Genomic DNA, 25,854 nt, shown 5'->3' on the forward strand with positions numbered 1-25,854 from the left:
TTGTATTGTGGTAATGACGATTAACGGAGCGGTCAAAACGCTCGTATATTCACCCGACACCATTTTTGGATGTAAACGTTCCGATTGTTTATTTTTACCATCATCCTCAGGCATCAAACGCTCATCTCATTGTTTTCATCGTTTTTGCCCGCGGGTGGCCGATCGTTACAAACGGTAATATCCACTCAGGCCAAACAATCCATAAATAACACTTAAGATTATTCGAACAATCGTTTGTTTGTCCATCATGAAGGAAGCCACCTTTGCCATTAGCACCGCTCCTACTAATGTGTTTACGTTTAAAAAGGAATTTGATTTTACGAGAAATTTCCTTTTGCACGATTCTCCGAAGTTATTTTCTGTAAAAACATTCCTTTGTCAAATGCTCAGTGGTATTATAGAAGGCTATCCTATAGAAAACGTAATAAAATCAAATATACGCACACTTACTTTGACAATAATGCACTTACTTTGACGTCGCCTCACAGAACTCGTAAGAAAATAATTTTATTACATGAAATACCGTAGAGAAAACAAAGGGTTCCTCAAGGTTGTCTGTTAAACTAGAATAAGAATATTTTTTATTTATCTATAAATGACCTCTATTACAATATACCAGATGTATATGGTGAGTACCAAACTAGGCTGAGCCTGTATCTTGGCACTCAACTGAAACGGTTTTTATAGGTTTTAAGCTAACTTACAAAAATATTATTATTAATGAAAGTAAAACAAAAAGGAAAGAAACGCAAGCAGAGGAACATTACAAATAAAATAACAAAATGCAACATGCAGCAGGCACAGAGTCGATAATACAAGTAGATACAGACTGTTCACTTCTTTGATTTAGATAAGCTGCCTTTTTAGATGGACATATTTTGTATTATCAATATCATACTGCTCGTAGTATACTCTTTGTACAAGTAACCCCGCTGTCTCAAATAACTCAAGAACTTAATTTTTCGTAAACAAATTTAATTTGGTCTCGAAAACTTTACTACGAGGAAGTTGAGACCTGTGAGAGTTTCCCTTGGTGAAAGCCTACACGACGGTTTCCACCAATAATGTGCGAGGATGTGTTGGGAGGAATTCGTTTTTCATTGTCAAGAAGACATTAATATCTTCTATATCTCGTAGATGAGGAATATCAAACGAATACCCTATTTCTACGCGCGAAGGTTGCTATTGTTCCGCATCTGCGTCCCAGATATTATATATAGGTACAGACTATTAATAGGGATTCATCCCAGCCTATATACATCCCACTGCAGGGCACAGCTAGTAGTTCCCACGCGGGCCCAGTGCGGATTGGGAACTTCACACACACCATTGAATTGCTTTGCAGGTTTGTGCAGTTTCCTCACGATGTTTTCCATCACAAAAAAATCAAATGTAATTCCGCACATGAATTTCGAAAAACTCAGAGGTGCGAGCCGGGGTTTGAACCCACGAATAGGATTAATAGGGATTGCCAGTTAGTAAATGAAATGGCATTAGATATGTTCAGTCCATCCCAGCTAGCAATTTGGACAGTGCGTATTGGAAACTTCATGCATACCATTGAATTGTATATTGTAGATACGTTTACTTATGAATGTATTAGTTAGATCTAAGGCAGGAGTAGTTTGGAGATATCCAATTGAAATCAATATAAAACACCTGGTTATTGTCACTTGCAATTGCAAAAAGAAAGTTTGAATAAAATCAAAAACTTATTTGTGAAAAATTTACGGAATTCAAAACTTATATTTTTCTCTTCGTGAACACAAACTTATGAATTTGTCGAGAAATAAGGCTTTGTATTACACTTAAAAATAAAATCTAGAAATCATTGAACAAAAATATTTATTAAGGAAACCTGTCCTGAAGAAGTCTGTCCATTGTTCTAAACTTCTTGTGTTCACGCCTGTATTCCCAAATGGGGTAGGCAGAGCACACGAAACGTTACCGCTTCGGAGCCACTTTTAGCAATTTTAGGTTTTAAGTTTGACAAAAACGGTACAATAGGGACAGGTTGCTAGTGTTGGTAGTGGTTGTTGGTGTGGTTGGTTGTTGGTTGTCGCCTACGATATACCCCAACCTATATCCTCAACCACCTCTTACGACATCCACGGAAGAAATGGAGAGCTGTAATATCCCGACACCACACGGGTGGGTCTTGTACCTAAACATAGTTTTCAATAAAAGCGATGTGGGGTGTTTCTGCTCACCGCAAACCGCCGAATATTTATCTAACTGCCCATTCCATCATTTTACCGGCCAATCAGTTATTAACCTGCTTAAATAATTTTTAAACCTGAATTGTCGGATGAAATAGCAGCTGAATTTTCTTTTTATTTCTGCTTATTTATTACTAATGGTAATTTACCAACGACCAGAAAATAAAAAAATACTGCCCATTATTTTTTTCAACTGATCATAATAACAACCCTAATGTTTTAATAACAGTTGCAAAAAATATTAGCCATGCGGTAATCGCAGTAGAAAAATTCAAACATCAAGTCATGTCGGCTTTTATTTCCAATATCAAGAGCTACTAAATTATTCAAGCTAACGCAAAAAAAAAACGCCAAAACTCATTCCTAAAAGTAATTTAATCTCCACATTTTGCATTTAAAAACACCGCACGGCTGTCATTTTTCAAATGCTTCAAAGTTAAGCTACACACAATGAACTTGTTAAAGAGAAACACAAAAGGCAGTTGAAATATTTCTGCCGGTCAGGTATGTACACAGTTTAATTCTGAAATATTCATAATACCGCCGCAAAACCGCCACAAATCATAGTGTCTGTTTTTAAAACCATAAAAGTGTTTCAGTATAAGTACGTCCACGAAAAAAAGTGGACGCTAAACCTACTAAGGGCTCGTTGGGACAAGCGGTAGCGGTTTGTTTTGTTAGAAAAAAATATTTATTTTTTATTTATTTCATTGCACTATTTTATTTAATGAAGGAACTTCAAGGGACTAATCTTTGAAGTACGGCAAATCGACCCCGAGGGAAACTAAATATAAAAATTGTACATTGCTACGTATTTACAACAGAGTGCCATCGGCTCCCTTTGAAAAAAATAATCAATGCATTGTTAAATAAGAGTAGTACAATTCATGTTCATGTTATTGCAGACAGGAAAATATAAGATTGGTTTTTTGGAATCTTTTTGTATTTTTTATTTCAATTCCAAATTTTTACTTTTACGGTCATCCCGTAAAGGAAAATATAAAATTATTAAATAATTTCGAAAGCTAACTACACAGTGTTTCATGGTCTCGCTAAATAAATATATTATCTGATTCTCCATCTTCTAGGTAACCGACACCGCTTACCGTAGTTTTTAAAATTTTATAAAATTTCCCGAAGTAGCGCTATAAAACGAAGCCTTGATAATGGAATAAAATTTATTGAAAAACTACATGGTGCTATTGCCAGCATACCTGAGTAGGAAAGAGTTGCAGATTCACAATATGAAGCTACTTTAGCGCAATTATTATGAATTAAATAGGGAGTTTCCGTATTGCTATTAAAATATTTTTCTGCTGATATTTAAACGACCTATGTATAATATTCTAAGATTGGCGCTAGGATAAATTTGTTTTCTCTGGTTCCACAGTTGAGAATATATTATTTTTACTAGCTTTTGCCCGTGGCTTCGCCCGCGTGGAATTCGGCTATCGCGCGCTGTTCCCTCGGGAACTGTGCATTTTTCCGGGATAAAAAGTAGTCAGTCAGATGTCACGCTCTGGCCCATAAACTATCTCTATGCCAAAAATCACGTCGATCCGTTTCGACGTGAAAGACGGAAAAACATACACACAAACATACAAACACACACAATTTCGCATTTATAATATAATATATTGGCAACGGTCTGCAATGCCCCTGGTGTTGCAGATGTTTATGGGCGGTGGTGATCTCTTAACATCAGGAGACCAACTTGCTCGTCTGCCATCCAATCGCATTAAAAAAAATGGTATGGATAAAGCTCCTAACAATCCAAATCGCTCGACGCTTCTCCACGATCCCACGGCAAACGAGACGCGTTTGAAATACGCCGGTGAATCACGGCGGACGGGAATGCGTTAATAAGTCCCCCGACATTCCGCCCCGAGTTGCTGAGTTCAGACTTCACCGTTAAAAGTATGCAGTGCGTCGGCGCATAGCTTTGGTATAGCGCTGATACCTGATTGAAGTTCTATTAACATGGTACTAATAACATTTCTTTACTTTCTTTTTGCATATGGTAGGACCTTGTGCAAGGTCCGCCCGGATTGCTACCACCATCTTGCTCGCTAATCCTGTCGTGATGCAGCAGTGCTTGCACTGATGTGTTTCGGTGTGGAGAGTAAGACAGCCGGTGAAATTACTGGCACGTGAGGTATCCCATCTTAGGCCTCTAGGTTGGCAACGCGTCTGCAATACCCCTGGTGTTGCAGATGTTTATGGGCGGTGGAAATCTCTTACCATCAATCAGGGGACCCATTTGCTCGTTTGCCATCATGTCGAATAAAAAAAAAACTTAAGTTACTATTTCTTTATCAATTAATTATTCTTATCTATTATTATAATTGCGAATAGTTAGGAGCATGCGTACAAAATACGTGTGTGTGTGTGTGTGTGTGTGTTTATTGCGATTACACGTTTAAATGTATAACTCAACCTGTAGGCGAGTAGACCGCTGGTAAGTTTTGATTCTAATGCGATGATTAAATTGCGAAACTGAAGTGGCAGTGGGCGGGGTACATTGCTCGCAGGACTGATGGCCGATGGGGTCAGAAACCTGGTTAAGATCGCGGGATCCCATTGGATGCGGAAAGCACAAGACCAGTCTGAGTGGAGAGCCTTAGGGGAGGCCTATGTCCAACAGTGGACGTATTTCGGCTGACATGATGATGATGATGATAAAGAGTTACTTGGATGAGACAAAAAACAGCCAATGGTGAGCAGTTAGAAGAATGTATTAAGGAGAAAGAACGGAAATTAACGAGTCATTGAAAGTACCTACTACACAACACAATAATACTTTTAATTGGTGTTGCCAACACAACCGATCCTGAAAAAAAGTAAAGAGGTCGTTTGAGACCCTGAGAAGGGCATAAAATTATTTTATTAAAAAATAAATAACGAATAAATTTCAGTTCATTTCATTTCTTCATTTCATTTTATTTCATTACGAAGGCAGCAGGTAGCAATATTATAAATTCGAATGTAAGTTTGTTTATTACACCTTCATACGTAAGATACTCACTGGTTTAGACGAAATTTGACACATATAATTTTGAATCAAGGATATACTCGTATAATACTAAGGCACTCATTGATGTTTCAGGTGACCAGAGGGCTGGCAGCTATTTTGGGCAAAGGATTAGCCTTGCGATACAACGCGGGAATGCTGCCAGCCTTCTGGGCACTATGACCAGCGACGGTGACCTAGGAGGGATTTTTTATTTATAGTTTAGGCTAGCTTATATATTTTTTGTACATAAGTAGTCATATTTTTAAATGTGTAGTGGCTCGTAATAGCTGTAAACAGCTGGAAGCATTGAATGCGCGACGCGAGACGCGCGGCGGTCGACTGAGCGTTACCGACACGAGACCCGAGACCAAGCGACGGTACTTTGCAACCGCCTGCTTTCAAACTGCCTACATCGTTTTTGTTTCTTAGGGCGCAAAACGTATATAAACCATGCCGATCTAAATAAATTGTCTTTTGTCTTATTTTATAGCAAATCTTTCATTGACACTAAAAATGTTTAATGTATTGTGTTTTATTGCTTATAAATAAAAATATCCATCTTTATTTTATAAAAATATAGGCACTATTTATTTTGGAAAATTGCATAATCCCCGCGGGACAACGATAAATGAATTAGTAGAAAGAGTCATGGCAACAGCTAGTAAATAATAATTCTATCCTGTTACATCAACGAAAGGGGAACAAATCTGGGGATTAGAGTTGCCGACAGTTCTGATCCTATCGTTGTCTGCGGAGTATTTTATTACGAACTATTTTTGGCGTTCTTCCTCATTTTTCTTCCACGTTTGTATTCGCAAATAAAAAATGACAAGGAAACAACGACCAGTTTAGTTTCCATATACGTGCAGGGGCTGTGGTGCGTGGAATAATAATGGAACTACGAGTATGTTTAAGGGAACTCGGTAACGTCTAATAAAAAATGGCATAACATAATTTAAAAAAAAAGTAAACAAAAAGAAGCACCGATGTGTATTTGGCCACTAACGTGACTAACCCCCAAAAAAAGTAGAACAGAGTTGGGTTAAATATGTAGTCTAATTTTTATTAGACAAAAAACACTTTTATAACAAACAAGCAAATGACAGTTATTTAGTTTAAATATAATAACACTTCGCACATGTAAGTCATTAGATACAGCGGTTGAATTGAGATTCTGATTCTGGGATATTTCAACAAACTTCCCGAAAGTGACGTCGTGGTTTTCATTAACGTTGCATTAAAAACAGCCATCCCACATTATTCTAAGCTCAGCGGTTGTTATTTCGAGATTGACGAGATTTTAAATGACGTGTAAAAGTGCCCATTGCGGCCTATTTACTGAATAAATCATTTGAATTTGTATCCTTATCCCGGGGGAATATCGGGATAAAAATTAGCCTATAATGTATTTTATTCCAGATGTCCAGCTATTCTACATGCAATATTTCATCCAAATCCATCCGGCTGTTTCAGCGTGAAGGTGTAACAAACATACTCATTCGTTCACAAACTTTCGCATTTATAATATTAGCAGGATTCTTATTTTACTTAATTGGCTACTTGATAACATACCTACTAGTAGGCAAAAGTAAAACTACAAGGTAAAAGTACATGCGGCGGAGCGGGGCGGGCGGCTGCTGGCGCTGCCCGCAAGCTGCGCCAGCGGTATTGGCAATTTTTGTAAAAATAATATTTTTTCTCTTAGTGTGGAAGAAACTAGGGGAGGCCTTTGCCCAAGGACAACCTGACCAATAAAATGGTGGCCGAATAACTAATACGTAGGTATTTACATAAAAATTATAGTGGGGAGTAAAGTACTGGATAGATGATGGAAAATTTGTCTAGACTTTGCCCCCCCTTGACTAACTACCCAACTAACTACTACTAATACTAGTTATTTTAAACTACTTATTTTTTAATTTTATTTTGTACATTAGTTTATAAGCTAAATTTATACCTACTACTTTTTTTGGTCAGAGAATATCGTCCCTTACAACCAGAATCGCTTATCTGCATGAAATGTAGTTTCGAGAAAAACGCATTTAAAGGTTTGCATGCTCTAAAAACCTATAAAAGCTAGTTATACTAAAAACGTCTCTGTGTTTCTATTTAGATAATTTATCCCTTAATAGGATAGGGCTATGTTATTTACTCTATACTCGCGCCGAGTAGGTTAAAATAGGGCTTTTCTTCAAAAGGTACTGCAGATAAGCGATTTTGCCTGTAGACACGTTTTTTTTTTATCTTCTAAACTAGCAAGTTTACGCAGATATATTGGATAAACTATCATTTTAAGTCCATAATTGAAGCATTTTTCGCCGAATACAGTGTTAAAATGCTTACATGTTTTATACAATTTGAGTTTTTAGTTAACTCTCAGCGCAAATAAGAGGTATTGGCTGTAAACAAATCGGAATTTACCTCTTAAGCGCGCTTAAAAGTGCAAAATATTTCTAAGATGTTTTGACTCTAGGCTTTTTTTCTGTTTTTCTATCTTATATGCAATGTAGCATTATTCTGTTTTGTTTTTATCATTCAAAGACATATAACTTGTATTTTTCGAAAGAGTTCCATCAATCTATTTCAACAAATAGCAAATAGGTACCAAATAGCCCAAAAATATAAATAAATGAAAACTAGCGAGCTAAAGTCTTAAATATAGTAGTATATTTCTAGTATATGTGAAATATATTACGTTATTCCTTTAATATCATATGTGCTGCTTAATACATTTACTTATGGAACTTTTGATTACATGCATACAACAAAAAACATATTTTATTCAAACATTTTAATAAAAAGGCACTTAGCGTCTCAAGGCTCAAAGTAACCACTGAAATAGTCATGAAAAAAGAACCGTAATGGTAATAACCATCAGTCTTCTTCTTCATCAAAACGATAACGAGCATGGATATTCAGGTTTTGATGAACTAAATAGAAAAACATAGGTATAACCAGATCCAGCAGACCGTCGAACTGAACCGCGAGTGTCATTTAGATACCTACTATTTACTACTTCGTATCGTAGGTACGTCGTATCATTGAATAGCTTATCACGGCATAAAACATTTACGTTGTCACACATTTTCATTGTTCTTGGCTTAATATTTGTATAGGTAATATTTTTATCAATTACGACATGTCGTCTGACTTTTTGAGTTTTGATACCAGGCCTGTAACTTTGCAAACCAACCGTCGAACAAGACAAGGCAACAGAAAATCGAATCCAAACTCTGTTGAACCTCTTTCAGTAGAGGAATTTAAACTACCTGCATTAAAAAGCTATACACTAATCCACTGCCAATAAGCGCAGCTAAAAAATAAAGATTTAATGACTTTTTACAAAAAAAATGTTATACCGGAGATTCACCATGGCTGGTTGCACTGGCCTGTGATGAAGACGTTATTGAGCGTGTGCCGGACGTTGTCACAGCTGAGACAAGCAGTGATGAAAAATAACCTTAATGGTAATAATCATCAGTCTTCTTCTTCATCACTGCTTGTCTTAGCTGTGGCTACTCAAACCAGCCATGGATAATTAATATTACCTAAGCCAAGAACAATGAAAATGTGTGACTACGTAAATGTTTTATGCCGTGATAAGCTTTTCATTGATACGACGTACCTACGATACTAAGTAGTAAATAAGTAGGTTATCTAAATGACAATCACGGTTCATTTTGACGGTCTGTTGGATCTGGTTATATGTTTTTCTATAGCCGCGTATCCATTAGAGCAGCCTCAGGCCGAGCACCGCGAGCCGAGCCATATTTTGTCGGTTTTTTGACCGTGCTCAAAGGAGCCTCAGTCTGAGCCGTGCCTTTGGCAGCGTCTCCACTTGCGCGGCCTCGGAGCAAGGCAGCCGCTCGGCCCGAGGCTGCCTCTAGTGGATACGCGGCTTATTTAGTTCATCGAAACCTGAATATCCATGCTCCTTATCATCATCTGAAAGAAAAACACTGTTAAATTACGGCAAGTGAATCGCTGTTATACATAGATCTGTTCACTCACGAAGGCGCGCCCCTCCACAGCTAATTATTAATGTACACGAGAAAACCTCTTAAGTACTTACACATTGTCTTAGTCTTAGTGTGCGTGACTGACGGTACGCTTGCGACTGAAGCCACGAGGACAAGTTCGAGCTACGCACACATAGACTTGTCGTACGGATACGTTTAGGTACAGTTACAATTATAGAATGTGGAGGGGCAGACTTTCGTTAGTGAACAGATCTATAATTACCTAAATAAGTTTTTAAAAATTACTTATTATGAATCGTGCTTTCAAGCGTGTACGAACCGACTAAGCTAGCCTACACAAAGTGCACACTACTTTACAATACAGCGCGAAACGTCTAAGCGATACTTAAGCGATTTTGGCTGTAGCGCTTCTTATGGTCGAAGCAAACATTGTTACAAGCAATATCGCCTATATTATATTTAGTTTGTTTTCGCTGTTGCAATAATTGAAATATAAAGTAATGCTCAACAGGCGAAACCTACTTACATTATTTTAGCACTTTTAGGCAGTACTCAAATTGCATTTTTATTGAAATCTTAACATTCCAAAATCGCTTGTTTGACATTAAAATATTTTTGCTGTTGTAAAATAAAAAAAAATGCTGTTTAACCAACGCGTAGTTGTTTTTGGCTGTTGATTTTCTTAAAAATCGGCTTTAAGTGAGCTTAAGAAAAACGTAACTCGGTATTGGAGTATCGTACAGTAAAACGGGTTTCAACAGCATGTAGATCTTGGAAAGTACATTCTAACGATATACTTAACTCAGTTTTGCCCAAAAGTGACTTTAAGCGATTCTGGTCGTAAGGGGACGATATAGGCTTTATTGTTATTATTTTATTTAATATTTTTCTCTTACAATATACAATTTTACTTCTAAATGTGATGAAAAATATTGTATTCCGCAAGGGCGGTACTGGAATTACGAACATCGACTCATTGCAGCCCTCAATCTTCGACTTCGAGCTTCTGTATACTCTCGTTCGCAATTACTTATTTACCGCCTTTAACACACAACAAACTATTTTCTGTATCTTTAAATTTATCAATGAATAAGTGGGTTACAATAAATTAAGTTCCTTATTTTTATCAGCATCACGATTTTTTTTTTTCAATTTCTATTTACAACAAAAACGCCATTGCGTGGGATGCTAGACCTTAGAACTTTAAGGAAAGATTCCCTTTGTTTTTAACTTAAAATAACTCTTTTATACCTACAGGATTTTTTCAAGGAAATAGACAATAGGTACGCACCTTTAAAATTAAACTGAAACAATTCGAAATATTCACATTTCCAAAATAAACTTTAAATAAAACACAATCTGATTGAATTTTAAAACGAGAAAATTTCGAATTATTTCAGTTTAATTTTAAAGTTGCGATTATAAACAAAGCTGAAATAGAAATCTTGGGTCAGACTCCTACATAAAAGAGTGGGAATATAATGAGAGCACTATTGACGTAACTGGTTACTTTTTTGTTGCTGAATACTTGAATATGACAAAAGTTTTCTATGAATGTATAAATTGAGCTTTATTTTCTTGAACTACAAATAATACAATTACTTTGCGCACCCGCGACATTAAACGTGACCCGAAGGTCGCGGGTGAGCAAGGTTGTTTGTCGTTCATTGATATGAACCTCCGCAAAGTAACGACTGATTCAATAAATTATTTAATTTGTTTAAATTCATTTCATTACGTGGGGATCTAGATATTATTATATAAAGAATAAATGAATATAATAATTAATAGTTAAATTCTGTCCTTCAATTTAAGAGCGTTTATACCTGCTGAGCTGGCAACGTTGCATTTTTGTTAGTTTTTCTCGATTATTCCATAAAAAATGAATGAAAATTAAAAATGTGGTGTGATACAACTGTTCTTAATATATAAGTTAATGTGTCTATTGCAATAATTATGCGTGATAGACTTTTATTTTCTTTAAAAACCTTAATTAAACCTTATTAACATTTCTTCGTTTTTAAATAATATGAAAGTCTATCACGAATAATTATTGCAGTAGACACATTATTAAGAAGAGTTCTATCAGGCCACATTTTTAATTTTCATTCAATTTTTATGGAATAATCGAGAAAAACTAACAAAAATGCAACGTTGCTAGCTCAGCGCAGGTGTAAACGCTCTTAACGCTTTACGATAACTGCTTTTTTTTTTTGATGAAGTATTCTCATTTTAATGGTAGGTATAGATAGAGTCATTCACGATTAATCGTCCTGTGGTTCTTATTACAATGTCATTAATGTCTAATTTTGACAAAATCACGCGTCTTCGTGGATGGCACTAGGTATACCTATCAAAATAGTTTGAAAACTTTAAATATGAAATTACTGTGAGACTCAATCATATATACCCGTCTTAAATCGAGTTTAGCACGACATGTTTCGGGCTAGTTCGTAACCCTTCTTCTCGAAACATGTCGCAGCAACCGCCGAGTCGCGTTACTCCGAGAAGAAAGGCTACGAATTAGTCCGAAACATATCGAGCTGAACTATTTGGATTAATTTACTGAGTTATTTGGATTAATTTCGTTAAATATGACTTTAAGAACTGTTGTAAACGCTCTGAGTTATTTCTCATTGTGTTCGTACGTCCCTGACCTCAAAGTCTAGACGTCGGCGGCAATTCTATAACAGTAGGTACAAGTATATGACATGTAACTCGTTTCTTATTTAATTTCCATAAAATTTAACAAGCCTGTTATGACAAAGAAACTTTTTCAAAGTTAACGTGAAATACCTATTTATTTTTACAAGGGGTGCGATTGGCATAAAGTTCGAAAACAGAAACGATACGAAGGAAATTAGTATTGTAAACTAGTTTTTATCCATATTTTCACTAATCATTATCATCAGCCAGAAGAAGTCCACTGCGATCGCACTTCTATACTTTTCGAAAACCATGTGCGATATTACATTTGAATCTACGAGCTTCACAGTGAAGGAATTCAAACGTGTGTATTAAGTTCCCAATCCGCACCGGCCCCGCGTGAGAACTATGGCCCTAAACCTCTTATTCTGAGAGAAGACCTGTGCCCGTCAGTGGGAAGTACATATGATGATTAAAGTAACTTGGTGCTGCTCACGCTTATAGTTCTTATTCATATCGTTTTCATTATTGAATTTTCCACTTGCTTTGTTTTCTTTCGTAAAGTCTAGATGTCAATGTCATTTTCAACGGACTTCAAAAATGGAGGAGGTGCTCTATTTGTATGTATTTTTTTTTTCTAATCTTGCTGTGACCTGCGCATTACATGCACAGGCAAGTAACCGTATTTATGTACTATTTTTGTGTGTTTTGTGTGGTCTTCCGTGATTTTACTTTTCTGTGGCCCGGCGAAAGACCATAGCTGATTTTCAACCAGTGACATGCTTTGTCGAGACCTTTTTATATCAGTATTTAATTGATGTGTGTTTATGTTTGTATTTTTAGCCTGTGTATGTGTTATTGTCGTCATATATAAATGTTTTCTCCTTTTTTTCTCTCCGCTAGGACAAGTTTCTCATTTCGTACGAAAGGTATTCCTTATTCTCTTTACACTGGCATTTCTTATTGTAACTCCTCCATTGGGAATAAGCCAGGGCACTGAATATGTAACGATACCCATATCGCTCCGGAATTGGCTAAGATAGAACTCTAGTAACGGAAATAAATTATGATAGCGTTTGACATACAATCGCTGTGATTGCTTAATACTATTGCCTATTATTCACAGCAAACAGAAATGAGTTTTTTGTTACAGATCGCGGATAAAAAAGAGATTTATCATACGTCTTTCCGACCTCCCTAAGGGGGTGTACGTATATCGGCTGGTCTAAAATTCTTTTGCATAAAATTGTTTCGTAACATATATTTTTTTAACATATTGTTTCAATAATTGTTTTGTAACATACGTTTTGTCTAAAGATTGAACTGACTAAATTTCTTTGGTCGAAATTGTTTTTCATAATATTTTTTGGTCGATAAATTGTTTAATATAAACATTTTGTATGGTATAACATTGTTTTGTCGATTGTATTATAGCTATAAAATTCTTATTCCGAATATTGTTACCACTAATTTTATGTATGGAAAGCAAATATTCATATGAATTTAAAGACTCTGAGGCGAAGTCGACAGAGCTCCGCTTAGCGGAGCTCCTGTTCCGCCTAGTTAAGGCGCTTCGCGCCTTGACAAAATACTAACTTAACCTAACTTATAGTTGAGCCATCATGTTACCTGGGTTTTCTTTATTACGGGGGCTCCACCCCTGAGCCCCCTTTACTGTTTAACCTATCCAAGTATAAGATATTCTTTTTTTTTCAAAATCCTTCGTAGGATTAAAAATGTTTCTTACTTCACGCTGATTATAATTCAAAATTTGATTTCCTGATGGCGGCGGTTGCAACTAATATTACCTTGATTGTTTACCCTTTGTTTAATTTTCACAATAAACGTAAAAATGTTACACATTGCTTTTTTCCCTTAAACATACTCGTAAGAACAGCGAATGTTAACGCCAGAAGGTCCCAAGAAATAATACCACTGTCTTCTGAATCACTTCACTTTAATACTGCTAACTTAAGAATATACAGTACTGTGGATTACTAGGATTATGAGGATAAAATACGTAGACCTTCGTCGGTCATGCCATGAAAACAAGAAAAATCTTAAAAGCGTGATGTAGGATGGTGACTGCACTTGATAGTGACATCTCACGGGTGGAAATTAAACTAAAAATATATAAAATATGTGCAACTAGCACCATCTATAAAGAGGTTGTAAAACAGAACTACAAAATTAGTACATCTCACACCATCTGTTAAGAAATTATGTAACTAAAATATGATATGTATGTAAAACGGTTAAACAGCGAACGAAAGCTAATTTGTTGAATTGGAATAAAAATGCTATGAGTATTAATTTTAGGACATTGAATATTAGACTGAATAATAATAATTATAATTAGATCTCACAATTTTATGGGTTTATCATTTTAGTAATACATTTTTTAGACTAAACAATTATAGACCGAAAGTGCTCTACGAAAAAAAATTAAATGTAAAAAAATCTTTATGCAACGGAATAAGTATACCATACAATATTATACCAATAATTTCGACCAAAACATTTTAGGAAAAATAATTTTAGACCTTGCGAAGGGCACCCCTCTAAGGTCAATATGATGTTAGCAAGCTAAAGCGGTTGAGCTCCTGGATTATTTGTAGATTTTTTCTTCAGACTTCCTGCACGGACACTCGTATCAACTGAATCGTGACCCACTGCAAAGAAATCCTGGAACTTTTGCGTAGGAAAAGTCATAGAGACATCGCATTGCTTGACAAGGGAATTTATTATGACACTTACTGTGAGAACGTTCTACGGTGAGTCAGGAATATGGTTCGCTTGTACCTAATGGTATTGGGTGCTGGTTTTACTACTAGATTAATACCGAAACAGGCGGGATTAAGGATTGTAATAGAATTTTAATCTCCCTTATCCCGAACGCGTCAGCGAGGAGTGTCATCCCAATATTGAGAATTAAGGCACGAATTCTCTGAAATAATTAAGATATAAATCCTGATTTAGTGTGTCCTCGGAATTTCCTCTTTTCTAGCAATTATTTCCAGATTTTGCTATCAATTTTTAGAATGTTTTGCAGAATGAAATGTACTTCTGAAATAATAACGGAAAATTTAGAAATACCTACAATTTATTTAAGTGATTGTACAGTAAACTACGAAGAATGGGCAAGCACCTAGAGCTTCTAAAGACCATCAAGCAAAGAAAAGTCAAAACAGTAAAAGTCAAAGTCAAAATATCTTTATTCAATTTAAGCTATAACAAGCACTTATAAATGCCAAAAAATGAACCACGGGTTCGGAAAAACCTCTGTTGAGAAGAATCCGATAAGAAACTCAACGTGGTATATATTTTTTAAACAGATATCTATACATCACAAGTATTCCACACAACTTTATTTTTAACACAAGTTTTTATCACAAGAAAGTTGCGTTACTTTGGGCTTGCGATGAGAAACGCCAAGTACAGATTTCTCCAGCTTATTATCTAGGGGAAGATTGCTGGAAAGAGAAGCGTGGGCAGAAGAAGACACTCGTGGCTGAAGAATTTATGAGACTGGTTCAACTGCAGTACTTGTTTAGAGCAGCGGCCTCCAAAATCAGAATCGCCATGATGTTGTCCAACCTCCGATAGGAGAGGAATGGGAAGAAGAAGAATACAATTAACTACAAAGAGATCGAACTGAAGTTACAAAATAATTAATATATGCTCAACCTTAACGTTAGTCAGTAAAGTCACATATTTTTTAACTTTGGCTGTATCGATTTCTTTGTAGTTGACTGTACAGCTAACATACAACGGTAAGGTATGCTACCAAATGCTATCATTATTATCTTAGATCGAGTAAAATTTCAATTCGATGGCAGCAAAGTAGATACGGACATCTACATTTTTTCAAAAATGCTTTTTTTACAAAAAATTACTTATTTCAACCATATCTATAAGTCTGTTAAAAAAATATTTCAAATTTCAAAATAATGAAGAAAATTTGGCACGTAAAAGAAAACATCTACACTAGCTTTTGAAAAAACGTCGCAGTAGAAACGGACATTTGAATTTATCCGCTTTTACTTCGGAGCTTTGACAGGATGCTTGTGACGTCAATAAAGTCACATGCCACTTGTCCGTTTATACGTCATAGTTTTTGCATATGTCTCAATCTACAAATTTATTATTTCTAATTTCTATGAGGAAATTATTTGTTTTTTCTTAAAATATTTAAACAAATAGATATATTACTTAACATTGGTTTCATACACTTGTTTGTTTTTTTTATTTAGACAGCAAATTAATTAAAATTCCTAACCTAAGTAAGTACTTAAGTTTCTATTGCTTGCAGCTTACCGCTTTTTGGAAACGACACGCCTGAACAGATTTTGACTGATGATGACGAGCAATCTGTTTTTTTCCTAATAGGTATATAAGTAGTAGGTAGAATATCGATTATACTATTCATCATCAGGCAATAGCAGTCCGGACATAGGCCTCCCCCATAGACCGTCATTGCGCCCTGTCTTCGGCTAGACACATCCAGCTTTTACCACCAGCCTTTCGCAGATTGTCCCTCTACCTGAACGGAGGGCGTCTTGGACTACGTTTGCCGAGACGCGGTCTCCACTCAATATCTTCAGCGGTTGTCGGTGCTTCAACAGATATGACCCAGCCCACTGCCACTTCAAGTTGTTAATTCTATGAACTATATCGATGACCTCAGTTCTGTGTCGGATAGTCTCGTTGCGGATTTTATTCTTCAGAAAAACTCCGAGCATAGCTCGTTCCATAGATGGCAGGGCCGCATTTCAGCTCCGTATGTCATGACGGGTAGGACGCACTGGTTAAAAACTTTCGTTTTCAGAAATTACGGTATAATTGACGAAAAAACTCGACATAATTTTCCGAATGCTGCCCAGCCCAGCTGAATCCTTCTCTTGGCCTCCTTCTCAAAGTTGTGTTCTACCTAAGGCTACTGTTTCATTATGCTCGTTATTAGCATGCTAATAAGCATGCTAGTACCTGCTGTACCTGTATGACAGCAAAAGCATGCTTAATAGTAGCAAGCCGTGATGGCCGAGTGGTTTGACCTATGGCCTCTCAAGCAGAGGATCGTGGGTTCAAACCCCGGCTCGCACCTCCGAGTTTTTCGGAATTCATGTGCGAAATTATATATGAAATTTACCACGAGCTTTACGGTGAAGGAAAACATCGTGAGGGAACCTGCACAAACCTGCGAAGCGATTCAATGGTGTGTGTGAAGTTCCCAATCCGCACTGGGCCCGCGTGGGAACTACAGCCCAAGCCAAGCTGAGAGTAGGCCTGTGCGCAGCAGTGGGACGTATATAGGCTGGGATTATTTTTATTATAATAGTAGCACATCCCTATGCACACATGCTAGTAAGTAGCATTTGCTGAATAGTAGCATGCTTTCGTGCTAGTAACTAGCATGTGTTGGTACCTTAACTGCAAAATCAGGCCGAGGTATGTGTACTCCGAAACAACATCAAGAAGATTTCCACTAACGATAACGGGCCTCTGATCCATGTGGCCATTGATGACAATTTTGGTATTATCCACATTCATTACAGCATTATATTATTTATACTATTATAGTACATACTGTTTTATTTTTACAGTTTATATTGTTTTGTTTTGGGATATATTTTGTACGTAATTTTATTACTTGTACCTACTGTTGATTTATTTAATTTATTAGTGTAAAACTGTAAAATATAACTTAGTTTTTGAGTGCGTAAAAACAATTATGAGTAAACAAAAATAAAACAAAAAAATATTTTTTAATTTTACACATATTTTGGGGGTTTTTAACGAAATAAATGAATTTATATGATAGACAGCGATGAGGTTGAGTGGTAGATAACTCATTTAATAATATGAATAAAATGATTAATGCAAAGTAAATAAAGACATCTACAAAATTTTATCAAAAAAAGGGTGAATACTCGTTGCATGTTGTTTAGATTATCTCTAAACACTCCTCTAAGTATTACCGGAGATTCTTACCTTAGCTTATTCGTTTTTTATAACGGAAAAGGCGTTTGTTTCATTACAACGCATAAACGGATATCAGGCAGATGTCTTCCTCTACGTTTAAGCTCTTTCAAAGTAAAAAAAGACATCTACAATTTTTCATTAAAATAATGTTACAGAAATAAAATCTTTTGAACAATCACCAAAGAACATTATTTTAATGCATCATAGAAAATTTCATGGTAATCAGTCCATTAATCTCAAAGTAGTCATTATTTTTTACTAAATACGCTCTCCTGTAAAATAGCTATTTTGTAGATGTCTTCTTTTACTTTGCTGCCATCGAATTTCATAAAAAGAAAATAGTTTGTAGATAACACAAGTTTATCATTCACCAATTCACCAACCATTTCACCCTTTCTAACACGAAATATACTTTGTCTATAACAGAGCTACCTTCATTACAGGTCATCTAATATCGTAAAACTAATGAGCTTACGACCCAAGGACATACCAGGTACTTACCTACAAATTAAAGGAAAAGTCATCACCTATTTTATTAGTATTTTTAACCTCCTTAATGCAAAAAAAACGACTGCCTTAAAAACTAAAAGGAATAAAATAAGTCACCACTATCACTATCTGCTACAATACAAAAATTAAATATTTTTTTTCATTCTTCCGCCATATTTTTTTTTCGTAGACGCCATATTGAAATATTATTATTATTATTATTATGTTAAAATCCATACATAAATACAAACATACGCTCGAAAAACATCACCCTCCTTTGGGCAGTCGGGTAAAAAGAAGCTTGTTATAAGTTTGACGCCAATGTCTGTCGGTCTATCTGTGGTATCGCAGCTCCCAAACAGACAGACTATTTCGATGTATTTTTCCATGAAAACTTTCCTTACGGTGATTCTTAAGTATGCTGCATTAAAATCGTTTCAGCCGTTTTTGATATATTGAACTTTGAAATGACGAGGATGGAGGTTTTCAACTTTTTCTGACGACGACATCGCGAAAGTTGCTTGCATCGGCTAGATGTCGCTCATTGTGGCATTCTAACTCGAAGGTCTTGTTCAACATTGAGCATCTTAATGACGACGAGATTTCTCTCATGTAGATGTAATTTTGAGCTTGCTGCTGACTAAGCATGGTTCAAAAACACACAGTCGACCACTAGCGCAAATTCAACGCATTTACAGCACAACGGAATTCAATTTGACGATAAATGTTTTTTGCGTGAACCGTTGAGTGGCTTTCAAACAAAAAAAATGGAACGCGGTTATCGGGTTATCTTTCACGTGGATTTTTTTAGCGAAATTGAATTTTCGTACAATAAACGGGTAGGGTTCGGATCACATGGACGGCGGCGTTTATGGGCCAGGGGGCCTACCACGCTCTCTTAATACGATTCAGTTTAGGCTCTAAACTGAACTGCATCGCTATTTCGTACCACGACGTTACTTTTGCGACTCAGTTCAAGCACGGTTCAGCGACAGCGATACAGACATTTTCGTTCACTCACTTCAAGCGGTTTTCGGACCATGACGCTTAACTTGAGTGGGAATTGAATCGCTTCAGTGTCAAATTTAGCGATTCAGTATAAGTTACTCATTCTGACAATTCTTTTGGAATTTTAAGTGTTTTACTTGGAATATTTTTAAATTTAAATTAAGAACACGGAATGACATAGAGTTATGGTTTTCCAAAATAAAGACGTTTTAGTATACAATATTTGGTATGCATATCGCGGCATCCCTTTCTTAGCGTTTCAGTTTCGGACCAGAGACAATATCGGTTTTTCATTCACTTGTAAACCATTGAGACTCAGCTCTGAGAAATAAACGTCGTGGTACCAATTTCGACGATTCAGTTTAGGTGCCTAAATTGAACTGCTCTGCGTTTGGATCGTTTATGAAAAGATCATGGTAGGCCCCCAGTAAGACAAATCGAATAATTCATTGTGTGAATTGATCGCGTTGGTACGGACAAATAAAGGAGAGAGGTATGGTTGGAGTTTCTTTGCGCGATAGAATCTGTAATATGGAGATTAGTCGAAAAACTGAAGTCACCGACGTAGATGAAAAAATATGAAATTTGAAGTGGCAATCGCCAGTTGAAGTTAGATAGTCGTTGGGGGAGCAAAGTTCTCGAGTGGCGACCACGAACCGGAAGACGATCCCACTAGGTGGACTGACGACATCGTGATAATTGTGGGTAACCGGTGGATGCAAGTGGCGAGTTGTCGTTCATTGTGGCGTTCTAAGGGGGAGGCCTTTGTTCAGCAGTGGACGTTTTCCACCTCATAATGATGATGATAGTAAGGTTGAGCTTCCATTGAAATAGAACTAACTTGTAAAATTCGAGTAACAGTCGTCATCGTCACGGCCTAATAAGTCCTACTGCAGATCATAGGCCTCCTCTAAGAATAAGAGGGCTTCAGCCGTACATAGTTCCCACGCGGACCACATTACATTGATTCACCATGTTGATTGAAATTCGTAGTAAATTTCAAATTTAATGCACATAAATTCTGAGAAACTTAAAGGTGCAAGCCTGGCCTCGAACTCACGTCCATCTACTTGAAAGGCACTAGGCCTCCACGGCTGCGGTCTACTTCTACAGTTAAGTTATAATTGTATAATTAACGTATTAGAGAAATTAACTAGATGAAGATAGCCTTGTATACCTAGTGCCCTCCACGAAAATGCGTGATTTTTGACGAAATTAGACATTAATGACATTGTAATCATCGTGAATGACTCTTCCTATAGAGTGGAACGTTATTTTTGCGGTGTATGAGTACCGTAAAACGGGGTGAGAAAGGATTGCGGGAAGGGATATTTGTGTTTTCACTTGGTACTTAATTCTGGCTCAGCTTGCTCTAAATCTCATCATCATCCCAGCCTATATACGTCCCACTGCTGGGCACAGGCCTCCTCTCAGAACAAGAGGGCTTGGGCCATAGTTCCCACGCGGGTCCAGTGCGGATTGGGAACTTCACACGCACCATTGAATTGCTTCGCAGGTTTGTGCAGGTTTGTGCTCTAAATCTAGCTAAGTTATATTTTAAGACATAATTAAATCTCCTTTTTTTTGGTAATTTGCTATCGTCTTTTTTTATAATTTGCTCCTATCTCTTCTGACCCCACTACGGGGTGAGCTGGAATTTGCCTATATTTTAGTGTTTATTGTTTGAACTATGAAACTAAACGACAGATAATCATTATTCATACCACTGGAACATATTTTTTATCGAGGTTTGAACTTCAATTTTATCCCTACTCACCCCGTACTACGGTACCGAATTGACCGACAGTAATCACAAACGGACATTAACGGAATCGATAAAACTACACTTTTGTTTTGTTTTGTTGGCATTCCGTGAAATTCCGGGATTACAATTAAAGTTATATTGTATGTATTTATATGTATCATTTGTATATTTTGATATTCATGTTTTTTTTGTTTGTTTTCGTTTCTGTGTCCGCCACCTTATGGTTTTGACATAATCTTAAGATCTATTTACCCAAATGGTTGTCTGGAAGAGATCGCTTTTCAAAGTCAAAGTCAAAGTCAAAATATCTTTATTCAATTTAGGCTAACAAGCACTTATGAATGTCAAAAAAAATCTATAACAACCGGTAGACCGCTTTTAAGCGATAGGACCGCCTATTGTCTACCCTGAATGTATGTGTAATATATAGATGTTTTGTACTGATTTGTGGTGTGCAATAAAGAATATTTTGTATTGTATTGTATTGTTGTATAATGGTTAAGGTGGGCATAGCCGCAGGTTAAAGTTAGTAAAGAGTAATACTCTCTGATTTGCAGACTTTGAAAAGTAAAAAGAAAAGAAAACACAAAGCAAGTGTCTGGAGAAGGTTCAGGCAGTCTTGTTCGTTTTTAGACGCCCTGAGGTGGAAAGAAGATCGTTTTATAGATTTTACTCGATTTTTTACAGTTCTACCTAGTTTAAACGGACACATTTACAAGCCCGTTATCGTGTTTTTCACTGAAAATTAATGTAGATTATTTTTGTATTATTCAAGACTTTATCCTTAAATATCTTTACATATTACATGCAATAAATTATCATTGCTTTTCTATTTGTTTGTGTGTTCCATTTGGTATGTAGGCCTCATCTCTAAAACTACCTACTGACTCGATCGGCTACGAGTATTAGTCGTTTCGTTAAACGCGATCCGGGTTGTTGTAATAGTTACTTATCGTCTTCACCTTAAAAATGTGCCGTTTGCATACTTAGGGGCTGTTTCACCATCCATTGATTAGTGTTAATTGGCGGTTAGGTGTGATGCCGTCTCTATTTGTTTTGTTTGAATAGACGGAGACGGCATCACATTTAACCGTCGGTTAACACTAATCAATGGATGGTGAAACAGCCCTTTATACTCTTAGAAATGTAAAAAGGCAAAAACTTTAACCCTCAAAGTTCTCAAAGCAATCTTAAGGACATAGTTTTCTGTTCCGTGATACATAAAGATCTGACACCCACTTAAATTATTTCAGACGGAACCTATGAATCTCAACTGGGGTATTTTCATTCTATTGTAGTACATAATTCGATATCGAATTATACGGTACAAGAATGCTTGAGCTCGAGGGTTGTTGTCCCAATCGTCTTGAGCTTTCTGTGTCTAATACAAGGTTCAAGAGAGTGGTAGTATTTTACCTCCCCGTAAGACATGGGTGTTGGTAATTGTAAGAGGCTTTCTTTATCTAACAATCCTGAGACATCATGTCGCTGCATTATAGTAGAGCATTTTACTATTTTCTGTGAATCTAATTATGTCAGAAAACAATATAGAGGTAAAGGCTGATTGTCTTCATATTCACTTAAAAGTGAAAGTCGTTATTGTTTTAAATAAATGTGTACGCTGGATATTATAGCATAAGCGGCAGGCTGGATGGTGTGCATCTCAGTATCATTGTCCTAGTGCACTCCATAATACAGTATTTTTTTATTTCTCTTAATGTCAGTTAAATTAAAGATAAATATATATTCACGTTGTACGGTGATTGTAGTTTTTGCAACTTGATAGCAAAATTCCAGAAACCACGCGGAGACAACTTGCGCATTAAAAAATGTCAGACACGAGAGAAATATAGAATTTTGTGATCACTGTTCACTGTTAAGGTTAATCAACGCATAAAACACTATCAAAATTATACTTCAACTAGCCAAAGAAACAGAAATAGCAAAATTAGATATGGTCTACCTACATCCATCATGTTCGAATGCTACAAATCAAATCCGTAGTGCACTCCATATACAGTACTTTCATTGTAACATGGTGCGGGTGACAGCTGTCAATATCACAAGACAAGACAGTCCAGCAGTTCTACTACGAAACTCGAAACTCGAAGTTCGTATCGTACCGTCCCTCTCGCTCTCGTGTTAAATAGTATAAGTGTCAGAGGGACCGCACGACATGAACTTCGAGTTTCGTAGTAGCCCTAAATGTGTCGAAACATGAATCGATAAACTAATAATTTAAAATCTTAATTGTATTGTATTGTAAAACTCTGTATTGTACATAAAACACATGAAAATAAAAGAACACAGGATAATAAGATGAACAAAGGCGAACTTATCCCTTAAAGGGATCTCTTAATCATAATTAATGTCTAGTTTTAGTGCTAGTTCTAGTCTTAGTTTTAGGTGGTACTTATGGAGCCAAAATAAACCTTTCTTTCTTTCTTTCATCATTAATCCGATTATTACGCTACTTTTGATGAGAATATTAGTGATATTGTAGGTTGGAGTATTATTTGCCACTTAAGTAAGGCTAAACGGAGTTTACAAGAATATTCGTTACTAATCTATTAATAAGTAGCGATATAACTCAAGATCCATTAGGTCTCATCACTAAACGAATCTCTGGTGTTACGTAATAGTAGAAACGTAATATGCATGTAATATTACGTTTCTTCACTTAATTGTGCTTTGAAATTAATTAACTGTTTATTAAAATCTGATAGCTCAAATTTATTTCGTATAACATAGTTTTTTATATTCAAATATTTTACGCCAGTCATATTCAGGCTACAACTAAAATACAGGTACTTCCATATATTTAGATCGCAGCAACTTTTTTTGAGTAAAACGAAACGTGCATCAAGTTGACACGCACCATGCTAGAATGAAAGTACTATAGTACGAAGTAATGCATACTAATAGGTATTTTAGGCGTAAGAAAACTACTAAATCTGACATGACATTATTTTATTTTGATTATGATCATGTAATTTAATATCATCATCAGCCGGAAGACGTCCACTGCTGGACAAAGGCCCTTAGAACGCCACAATGAACGACAACTCGCCACTTGCATCCACCATTTCAGTTTCCCGCAATGTAATATATTACTAGCTTTTGCCCGCGGCTCCGCCCGCGTGGTATTCGGCTATCGCGCGCTGTTCCCTCGGGAAGTGTGCATTTTTCCGGGATAAAAAGTAGCCTATGTCACTCTCTGTCCATCGCTCCGTTACGGCGTGAAAGACGGACAAACAATAAAACATACAAACACACTTTCGCATTTATAATATTAGTATGGATTCTATATAAGTAACAGAGGTTTTAAAATTTAAAGAGTAATAGTAAACTAAAATTTAAATAGTATTGAATATTTGCTTCAATTATTACAGTTTTTGATAAATATACAAAGAAAAAAACAGAGTTCTCTTAGAACTTAGTTTCCGCGTAACTACACTTTACTACCGCCAAAATGGCGGGCTAAGGAACTACCCTTAGGGCATATGTTTACCCTTATGGGGGGCATTTGCCATACATAAATCAAACCACGCGTTACGGGCAAATCGGCGAAGTGGAGTCATATTTCACAGTTACCAATGTGACCGGTAACTAATTACCAACATTAGTTATAAGTTGGAGTTTCTGCAGTTTAGGGTGGTTTTTGACGACAGCCAACTTCATGGCTTTAGTGCGGTTAAGTTTGGTGTTTACGGTAGTCTTTGTAGTGCGCTTTGTTTGTGCTAGTTAGTTACAGTACTCTCATTGTAGCATGGTGCGGGTGACAGCTGTCAATATCACAAGACTAGAGATTTAAAGTGCCGAAACTTGAGTCGATAAAACTAAAAATTTAAAATCTTAATCATAATATTAATGTCGTAATTAAACTGATTATTAGGCTAATTTTGATGAGAATATTAGTGAAATTCTAGGTTGGAATATTATTTGCCATTTTAGTATGACTAAACGGAGTTTACAAGAATGTTCGTTACTTACTAATTAATAAGTACCGATATAACTCAAGATCCATTAGGTCCCATCACTAAACGAGTCTCTGGTGTTACGTTACTTGCATATCAAGTTTCTTCACTTAATTGTGCTTTGAATCTTATACCTTTAAACGAGCAACTCTTGTATAATTATGTATATAAACTCTTTATTGTACAAATGAAAAGAAACAAAACACAATTGGCAAACTTTGAGATACTTGTACAAAGGCGGACTTATCCCTTTAAGGGATCTCTACCAGTCAACCTTTGAGAAGATGAGAGGAGTAACCAGTTAGGGTCCGACAAAGAGTGAGTATAAGAGTTTAAAAAAAATGTGGAAGCTACTATACGTCTTCTAAAGAATATAATACATAAAATACAATATAAATAAATCAAAAACATGTATATAAATATGTATATAACCATAATACATATTATACATGCGAATATAAAACAAAGGAAATGTCAAATGAAGGAAAACATCGTGAGGAAACCTGCACAAACCTGCGAAGCAATTCAATGGTGCGTGTGAAGTTCCCAATCCGCACTGGGCCCGCGTGGGAACTATGGCCCAAGCCCTCTTGCTCTGAGAGGAGGCCTGTGCCCAGCAGTGGGACGTATATAGGCTAGGGTATTGTATTGTATAGTAATATAGATTAACTACCTACCTAATTAATAATTAAGCTCAAGACAGCTTAGTTCCAGGTAGCTCTAGCTATATACATAAAGCTGTGTTAACCTGGTCAGTTACAAGACAGCAATCAAG

The 25,854-nt window shown here is 36.3% G+C and overlaps 1 protein-coding gene across 4 annotated transcripts in view; it reads right to left on the reverse strand.

Moving 5' to 3' along the window:
* The window catches only part of LOC141433899 (uncharacterized), a 157,929-nt gene that overhangs the window by 71,471 nt on the left and 60,604 nt on the right, over positions 1–25,854 (reverse strand). The window lies entirely within an intron of this gene.

This window comes from Choristoneura fumiferana, chromosome 13 (genome assembly GCF_025370935.1).
Source record: "Choristoneura fumiferana chromosome 13, NRCan_CFum_1, whole genome shotgun sequence".
In the NCBI taxonomy this organism is placed as follows: Eukaryota; Metazoa; Arthropoda; class Insecta; order Lepidoptera; family Tortricidae; genus Choristoneura; species Choristoneura fumiferana.